At 38.2% G+C, this 10243-nt stretch overlaps 1 protein-coding gene across 3 annotated transcripts in view; it reads left to right on the forward strand.

The window, feature by feature from the left end:
* LOC137301743 (D-glucuronyl C5-epimerase-like) overlaps nucleotides 1–10243 on the forward strand; it is an 82949-nt gene that overhangs the window by 44292 nt on the left and 28414 nt on the right. The window contains exon 2 of one of the 3 annotated variants that reach the window (XM_067971361.1): nucleotides 9385–9471. The exons of the other annotated variants lie outside the window; for them this stretch is intronic. The gene's annotated coding sequence lies outside the window, so the exon portion shown is untranslated. The remainder of the gene's footprint in view (nucleotides 1–9384; nucleotides 9472–10243) is intronic. 3 annotated transcript variants of the gene reach the window in all.

Here is a 10243-nt window from a genome sequence, read left to right on the forward strand (position 1 = left end):
AATTTGAGACCTGATACAAAAGTGCAGGCAAAGTACTTTTGGTAGGAAATGGTTCACTCTCCTCCCTACCACCCTCCCGGCTTTTTAAAAAAAAATGTCTACATAAGCGGCATAGCGTAACTCAGTTCATGGGGAAACTTTATTGTTGATCTCAAGAAAAAATTATAACATTGACACCATCTCTTGACAAGGTAGTAGATAATTATTTGAAATTTTATGTTTGGTCGAGTACTATACTTTATACTGAAATTTCACTCCTTTATACTTAAAGGAAAATTAAAGATCTTTTAGTACTGATATTGAAGCAGACATTTGCAATGCTCATCAAACTAATTTTATAGCTCAGAATTTAAAATATTTTCAGGTTGCATCCATTTTGTTCATATTTGGAAAATGTTGCCCCAAGATACTAATTTAAAAGCTACATTCCCCTACAATTTGTCTTCAGTGCTCTCATAAAGGGCCCACAAAATTCCCAGGAGCAAAATCGTTAAGGCATTTGAAAAATTAAAATGAATCTCATTCCCACTGCTGATGTAAATTCTTTTTAAATGCAAATTGTTGTCACACTTGTGGGCAGTGTATTTAACAGTCCCAAACTGGCATTGATTTTCCTTGAATAAAATTCCCAATAAATAGTGCATCCAATAGTTAGTATACATACTTATATATTTAAGTATGCATCAAATGTGAGTGACAAAATTAAATTAATGATGCTGTGGCTTAGTATTCTGACTCATCCAAGAAAAAACTATGGAGGGGTGAAGGGTGCAAAGAAAGGGTAGATATAATTGTAGGTCTTTGGTTATTTAATTCCTGGTTGCTGCACTAATTGAAATGTGAGAATGGGCACACACCACAGACGGGTGTTAATAACATGGGCATGCTCGCAAGACTTGCTGTTGACTAGGTGTCCTTGGCTGTGAGGAGTCCGTAGTGACTTTAAAACTTGAGAGGTTTATGAATGATGTTAGATAAAGGAGCTTGACTGACTTGGGAGAAAAGTGAAATATTCCTTCTGCTCATAACATTGGTTGTGATAACCTGACATTTATATGTGGTAATATTCAAGCACAAGGCTAAACAATAGAAAGTGTAATTTAAAAGGTATAGTTGAATCATATAGTCAGTAGCTTTGGATTAAAATTGTAAGAATTAAGACTTCAGTACAAAGCAACCCTGTTTTTATAAGATATATAAAATAATTTTATGTCGGCTATGCTCCAGCAAGCTTCCACAATAACGATCACTCAATTGCAGGGCACTGGTTGAAAAAATGTTATTGCACACTTGTCAGCAGCTGCCACAGTTTGAAGTTATTATTTGTGCCATTAGCAAAGATTTTAATAACGGTACCCATCTGGTGATTAGTTAGATTTATTGGACCATACCTTAAATGGACTTGTAATTATGACAGCAATTTTCACAGAGGCTGTTCACTGTTTGAGTGATGTGCCAAATAACTAGCTGTGGGAAACAAACTGAATCCCATGAAATTCGTTCACTGTTAGAACTCTTAATTGTCAGTAAAAGCCATATGGTGGCAGACCACTACATTTTGGTTTGGCATTTTATGAATAATTGCAGGGCTTGTTTGAGGCCTACAATATTGTACTTGTTCACAATCCAATTTAGTAAGTAAAGTCACAGAGCTTGGGTGTATATGCAAGACATACGTTAACAAAAAACGGGTTGGATGACCAACATCTTGCTTCATATAACAAAATGTGACAATTATGTCTCCTCATCCTGTGCTTCCAAATCTTGGGCTAAATCCATGATTTGTTCTTCGACTTTATGTATAGTAGAGTAAACAAAGATGTTATAAGACGTACCAGGGAAAATGATTGAGCAGTTTTATAATAGTGCATATACTGTGCAAGGGACTAATTTCAGACATTATAGCTGTTTCAGAAAGCAAAATCTCAAAAATACTTAATTGTTGGGACCATGGCTTCATAACGATAAGGCCTATTTCATTTTTTGCCTTGAATATTTGGCTCATTAATGAAAATCATCCCTGACCTAAACAAACCAATAAAAGTGGTACTAATGTTCTGTCACTGGAGGTCAACAGCACATTTAGGAAATGCTAATTCTGTTTAAAACTCTGCTGAAGGTTGCTAGATGCAGGATATCATTAGTGCATGGTTCTCTCCATGTTGATATCTCTGTCCGGTATCCTACTATTGAAGATTCGGCTTTGAAATTGAGTATTTGGATTAGAATCCTAGATCAGCTTGTGCAATGCAGTCATTAAAGATATTTGACAATTTAGTGCATCGTTAATTCTGTCTTTTATTGCTGACATTAAAGCTGCATCATTTCACAATTCTCTTGAAGTACTTTGTAAAATAACCCTAAAATAAATCCACTTGCATTCGGTGACTGAGAGGTGAACATTTATGTTCAGTTGTATTTTTCCATTTAGAAATGACAAGCAAACAGTATGGGATTGGCACATGGGATTGGAGCTTGTGATCCTAGTTATGATTATGGGATGGAGCATTCCAATAACTCCAAAACTAGGAGTCATGAATATAAAATAGTTAGTAATAATTCCAATAAGGAATTCAGGAGAAACTTCTTTACCCAGAGTGGTGAGAATATGGAACTCACCACCCCGTGGAGTGGTTGAGGCAAATGGCGTAGATGCATTTTAAAGGGAAGCTAGGGTGGGAGGAGGCTCGTGTGGAGCATAAACATCAGCGTAGACCAGTTCGGTTGAATGGCCTGTTTCTGTGCTGTATAATTCTATGTAAAATGAGAAAAATTCAACTTTTCTTTTACTTCTGCATATCGTGGTGAATTGTTTTTCAAACTGCAGTTATTTTGAATTTTAAAAAAAACTGTTCCTTCTTGCAGACATTGACTGCTTGCTATAGTTCCACAGACATCAGTTGGCTTCTGGTACCTTCCTCAAGTATCCACGTGTGAATCTTGGCAGAGTGCAACAGGCTAATTGAATGTAGAGGGCATCACAGCAAAGCCCAATTCTGCATGAAACCAGAATAACGGTAGTCATTTGGATGACATTCATTATTCAACTGTACAATCAATAGTTTAGCAGCTGTCACCCAAGAACGTGTTTCTTCAGCTAGTGACAGATTGAAAATAAAAGGGCTGCTGCACTTGAGGTGAAGGCAAATAGATATTCCATTGTACCATGGTATCCTCTAGAATTTAAGTATCGTTTTTTTAAACTTACACTTCCACCAGCTCAAAGGAAATCTCCCAAGCCAGCTGACTTTAGGCTTTAGTTTATACACTGATGCTAATATTACAGTATTAATTTTATTGGTTTTAAGATTATTATAATAAAGTAATATTTTTATATATAGAAAGTTTGCTGTAATATCCTTAGACTAAAATAAACAATTGAAAATACAATTTTAATTTGAAACTTTAAAAAAAAATTCTATCTGTTGTTTCATCCCCATTTTTTTCAACTTGTTTGCAGCCCTAACATTTTTTCACCTAGTTTATTTTTTTTCAATGCATAATTTTTCTAAGAAAAAACAAATTTAAACCCTCTTCCTTTTTTATTTTACTGTTTTATTTTGGAAATGAGCAACTATTTTTAATTATTTTTCATTGGTTAAACACTAGCTTTAAATGACTTTTTCAGACAGTTAAGCACAATGTTCAATACAGGATGTGTAAAACTCATCAAATGCAAAAACCGCTGTACTGAGAATACTTATTGCTAGGTGGCCCCCAGAACCTGACAGTATCTGTCAAAACAAACTAAAGCTGTAGCATAACAAGAATTAAAAATGAGTCCTATAAATTCACTTTAAAGCTGGAGTGGGGCAGAGGGCTGTAACATGCACTGAATCCAGAGAATGAATTGCAGTCCCTTGAACTCACTACCCAACTCTTGTTGCATGCAATGAATTTTAAAACTTACTTTTTCTTAGTAATTTCTGGGAATGGGTGAAGGGGTAATACTGGTTATTTTGAACATATGATCTGTCGTGATTGATGCTGTCACATTTGTTTCTCCTCCACTACTAATTGTTTAGCAATTTGTAAACTAATTTTATGTGGACAGTAATGGACAACTGGCTGTAATCAGAGGGGTTCAGATAACATCCTAAATTTTAAGAACAAAGCTAAAGTATTTTAAATCATTTTCCTACTTTAAAATAATTCCCATTTTCATGATTCATTCTGTGGAGTGTATGAGTGGTTTATTTGTAGGCTTTCTTAATTCTTCAACATAGATGTAATGAACAGGATACTTGCCACCAAAGGCTTTAAGTTTGAGTGGTAATTCACAGTTGATTATTGGAATATAATAGTTCATGTACATTAAAATGTTAGAAGTCCTGACAAATTTAGTGAAGGCATTGTAGATGGGAAGTATGAATTGCCCTGAGCAACTGCAAGGCAGTAATCAATTGAGTAACTTGGACGATGCCCTAAACTGAGCATGAAGCTCAAGTCACTTATGCTTTACATCTCTTAAAATGAAGTGCAATGATCATCTAATTTTAACTAGTAACATGAAGCCTTCTGTATCCTATTTATGATTATGTAGAATGGAGCTGCCGTTTAGCATGCAGCTGAACTACCTCTTTGTTCATAACTTCTCATTACTTGGGTCAGTGCCCCGAGTTGGATTATAGATTGCATTGCTTGGCATATCAATGTGTTGTGTTGATCGGATTGAATGAGTGAAATAATATATAAATTTTAATTGAGAACTAAAGTAATTGCCTGATTGCAGTGATTCCCATCTATAATATATTAGGAATTGCATCAGGATGCAAGGTTTTTGTCAGTTTTTTGCCATTGTAAATTCTTGTCCACTTTATAGTGGAAACTGCCTGGGTAAACTTGTCACACTGTAATTACACTCTTTCACCACTCTAGTGCTACAGCACCTCAGTTTTGTGTTTCCCAGCTTCCCTGTCTGCATTGCAGAGAAAATGCTATGTTCCAACCAACTCCAATTCTCTGCTTCCCACATTGCCATAAGTATTTATATTTAAATATAAATAATGACATAAAATCAAGTTATATATAAAAGACATAATCTATGACCTTAATCAACAGTAACAACTTGCAATTATATAGCACCTTTAACGTAGCCAAAAGTCCCAAGGCACTTCACTGGTGTGTTATCAAACAAAATTTGACACCAAGCCACATAAGGAGGTATTAGGACAGGTGACCAAAAGCTTGGTCAAAGAGGTAGGTTTTAAGGAGCATCTTCAAAAAGGAGAGAAAGGTAGAGAGGCAGGTAGGGGGGGAATTCCAGGGCTTAGGACCTTGACAGCTGAAGGCACGGCTGCCAATGGTGGAGCGATTTTAAAATCGGGGATGCGCAAGAGGAAGAATTGGAGGAGAGCAGAGATCTAGGAGGGTTGTAGGGCTGGAGGAGGTTAGAGATTGGGAAGGGCGAGGCCATGAAAGGATGGTGAGACTTTTAAAATCGAGACATTGCTGGACCATGGGCCAATGTAGGTCTGCGAGCACAGGGGTGATAGGAGAACGGGACTTGGTGCGAGTTAGGAAACTGGCAGCAGAGTTTTGGATGAGCTCAAGTTTATGGAGTGGAAGATGGGAAGCCAGCCAGAAGAGCATTGGAATAGTCCAGTCTGGAGGTAACAAAGGCATGGACGAGGGTTTCAGCACCAGATGAGCTGAGGCAGGGACCGAGACGGGCAATGCTACGGAGGTGAAAATAGGCAGTCTTGGTGATGGAGCAGATATGTGGTTGGAAGATGCTCTCGGGGTCAAATAGGATACCAAGGTTGCGAACGGTATTTAGCCTCAGACAGTGGCCAGGAAGAGGGATGGAGTTGGTGGCTAGAAAACGGAGTTTGCGATGGGTACAGTGGCTTCGGTCTCCCCAATGTTTAGTTGCAGGAAATTTTTGCTTATCCAGCACTGGATGTCAGACAAGCAATGTGACAAATGAGACAGTGGAGTGGTCGAGGGAGGTGGTTGTAAGGTAGAGCTGGGTGTCGTCAGCGTACGTGTGGAATCTGATATGTTTCGGATGATGTCACCGAGGGACATTATGTAGATGAGAAATAGGAGGGGGCCAAGGATAGATCCTTGGGGGGTCTCCAGCGGTAACTGGGAGTCAGGAAGAGAAGCTATTGCAGGTGATTCGTTGGTTATGACTGAATAGATAAGAATGGAACCAGGCGGATGTAGTCACACTCAGCTGGACATTGGAGGAGGATGGTGTGGTCAACCGTGTCAAAGGCTGCAGACAGGTCGAGAAGGATGAGGAGGGATAGTTTACCATTGTCACAGTCACATAGGATGTCATTTGTGACTTGTGACTTTGATAAAGGCCGTTTCAGTACTGTGGCAGGGGCGGAAACCCAATTAGAGGGATTCAAATATGGAGTTGAGAAAGATAGGCACGGATTTGGGAGGAAAGGGAGGTTGGAGATGGGGCGATAGTTTGCAAGGACAGAGGGGTGAAGGATGGGTTTTTTGAGGAGGGGTGTGATGACGGCAGATTTGAAGGGGAAAATACCTGAGGAGAGGGAACAGTTAACAATATCAGCTAACATGGGAGCCAGGAATGAAGTTGGGGAGTCAGCAGTTTAGTGGGAATAGGGTTGAGGGAGCAGGAGGTGGGTCTCATGGTCAAGATGAGCTCAGAGGGCATGAGTGGAGATAGTAGAGAAAGATGCGAGTTCAGGGCTAGGGCAGGGGGGAACCGTAGGGGAAATTTGGCTTGGTGGCCATGGGGAAGAGAGGGCAGAGGCAGCTGAATGGATGGTCTCAAGCTTGGTGACAAAGAAGCCCATGAGGTCTTTGCACTTTTTGTTGGAGGTGAGAATGGAGGGGGCAGAGGAGAGGGGTTTAAGAAGACTGTTTGTAGTGGAGAAAAGAAGCCAGGGGTTATCTTTGCATTCCTGGATGATTCTGGACTAGTGAGCAGTTCGATGACTGAATTACTTTTGTGTTCACCTGCAGACTACACTTGGTCTTGACGCACCCCATGTGTGATGCCATGGGCAATCGATTAATGGATAAGAAAAATAAACATGTTTTGAACTGACTAAAATAACCATCTGTCTTTTTTTTAAAAACCTGCCAGATGCTGAAAAAATTCATGAGTTACATCACTTTGCAATTAAATATATCACATATGAATGTAACTTCTCTCAATCACAACCTTACATGGACAATGCAGTATAACTAGCATATTTTACCCATCACTTGCTCATTAATTATGTAATTGTGTAGCTTTCTGTTTCAATGATTTACATGGGATTGAAGAACACACTTTTTTTGTATGTCTGAAAAAGGCAGTTGGACCTGTGGAAAATTTTAACAGATGTTATAGTAGATCACATGTTGGAGTTTCTGCTTTCTGCCACTAGAGGACCCCACCAGGAGTAAAAAGCAAAATACTGCAGATGCTGGAAATCTGAAATAAAAACAGAAAATGCTGGAAATACTCAGCAAGTCAGGCAGCATCTTGGAGAAAGAAACAGTTAATGTTTCAGGTCGATGACCCTTCGTCTGGCGAATTTCTAGCATTTTCTGTTTATCTCGCAGGAGTAGTTTGGTGTGTAGCTTTTACAACCAGGGTCCTTTTTAGTGTTATCAGATTTCTACATGTCTGAACCCAGGCAGACCATGCGCCGCAAACATAGTATGTTGTAATGTGTCTTTCCTGTGCTTGCTGACTAACACATTGTTTCTATTGCTATATAATAATTTTCTGTTACGGTGGCACCATATTACTTTGGATAGCTGAATTCCTTTTGAAAGTTAGGATGGGGAGAGGGGCTTTGCAGGCACTGTCACTACTTGCCAATTCACCCTACCAATATTTTTAAAAAACAGGTCTGGTGACTGAAATCCAGTACTGCAGTTGTTTGTTCCAGTAGTGGGTGACTTGAGGTAAATCAGGACAGACTCAAATTTATATCGTGTGTTGTTGATTAGGTGCCAGTTTTGCTGGCCATGTATTCACACATCCTGATTTGAATTGTGTACATGAATGGATTCCTGTTGTAAGTAGGCTTCCGATATGAATAATGTCACTCAGTGATGTAGTTAGATAGTGATATACTATTTTAAAAACTGTTTCTAATTGCTACGATACCTGAAAATGTTAGTGTAAAATGGGTCATCCTACACAACAGTTGATCTTATCTAACTTGTTTACTCTAGTTTCCAAACCAGTTTGTGCTAGGAATGGGAAGTGCTGTAAAGGGATAGATAAGCAAGATGTGTTTCCTTTCAGGAGTTGAGTTGCACTTTAAAGTCATGGATCAGTATGCCCATAGAAAGACAATTAACAAATATAAGTGATGTACGTACCTGTGTACAGAGGAGTGTTTGATCTGCCTCTCCCAGAAATGTGACCATTGCAGAACTGTTTAGCACTTTAATTTGCTTTTAAAAGCATTTTGTCTACTACTTTTGAGTGTTTTTGAAGATAACTTTATTTAATTTGGCGAAACACTCAATTATTGAGCCTGACAGCTTGAAGGAGGGTAGTTAACACCTGTTGGGTATCATCGTTGATCCAAGGTGCTGTGTTGTCATCTCCATGCTCAAATCGTTAAGTTCTTTCTATGTCACTTCACATTTTCAACAAAAATAGAAAAATAAAATGTATTGAAAAGTACTGATTCCTTTATTTAAAAAAAATTAGTTATACCAAATTTCACTACAGTATTGAGTTAATCACCTTTCCCCCCCCCACCCCCAAATTACACCAAGACATGTGGCAAAAAATAAGGCTTTTTAAATTTGTAAAAACGAATTGTTTTTATAGTCGATGTGATCTTGCAGAGCTTTGACTGTTTTTGTGGACATTTGGAAGAAGGTTTAATGCACTAGCACACTGTTTAAGAATTACATGATAGTTCAGAGCTGTTCTGTGAATGCTCATTTATATAAACTTAATGACATAGATATTGCAATGGACTTAAGATAAATTAGTGGTACAAAATTGTGCTTTGCAAACATTAAAAACCGTTATTTAATAAAGATATTATCTGAATAGGCAACTGTCAGTTTTGTAGACGTATAGTACAGTATATAGAATCATAGAAATCGCAACACAGAAGGAGGCCATTTGGCACATTACTTTTTTGCCAGTATAAGGTCTTGAAATGCTAGCTCTTCTACTTTAATCTCATTTCCTTGCCCTTTCTCCATATCCTGTTCTTCCTTTTCAAGTACTTTTCCAATTTTTTAAAATGATGTCATAGTTCTGCTTCAAGAGCTATGTGTTATTAACCTGAATTATTTTTTAAGTGATGTATTTGGTGCTTTGATTTGACACACCGTATGTGTTCCAGGCTAGCCAAGGGTTTTGGTATAATGTATAGTTTATTGTGCTCGCTTGACAGAGATTAATTTCTTGTACATGTGCTTTGGACTTTACAGATCGGAATTTGCTTCCTTGGAGGTTTTTGCAGTTAAACTTTGCTTTCTCTTCAATGAATCTTTCTAGAACACTGCTCCAAAACATGAGTAAGCCAAGATTGCATTACAGTACCTGGGTGTGACTGAAATTAAACTGCAGAAGTAGAACATGGGGACATAGGTTCAAACTAGTAAAATGTAATTTTAGGACTGATGTCAAGCAATACTTCACGCACAAAAATAAACTTCCAAATAGTGTTGGAGGCAAAAACCCTGGAATCATCGAAGAAACAGTCCGATGCTACAAGAAGAGGATGTTAGGATCTCCCTGAATGGATGAATTAAAATAAACTGAATGGCTGCCCTCATTTGTAATCCTCTTATGATCTTGAAAAGGGAACTGCCAAACTGGGAGAATGATCAGTATTTATTTTCCTGTCAGGCAAGCTATATGCATGGAACTGTTGGTCAATACCACCATCAGATATTCCAGCTGAGGTGCCTGCCCCAACAGGCTCTTATCTCCTGGTAGGTTAGCAATCCCAAAGGATGTGCTTTGACTCCTTGTAGCCAGTGATCAAGTTTTTTTTTTATTACTCTATTTAATTGGCTTCTCAAGGAACATTAATACATATTTTATGAAGCCTTTACACATTTTGATTGCATGGTGCTTGTGGGGAGGAATGCATTCATCCATTCAAACAGTTTTTTCAAACAATTATATCTTTCTGGACAAGCTTTTTTAAAATAAAGCATCTATTGGTTCTATAATCCCTTAACTGATTTAAATGCCAGTTCAAGCAGTCTAGCTTGCTGGTTGTAGCTACTTCTGTGTCCATTCTCCTGCAAACAATAAGATGAAAAAGTTTCATCCTTCTGT

This window comes from Heptranchias perlo, chromosome 34 (assembly GCF_035084215.1).
Source record: "Heptranchias perlo isolate sHepPer1 chromosome 34, sHepPer1.hap1, whole genome shotgun sequence".
Classification (NCBI taxonomy): domain Eukaryota; kingdom Metazoa; phylum Chordata; class Chondrichthyes; order Hexanchiformes; family Hexanchidae; genus Heptranchias; species Heptranchias perlo.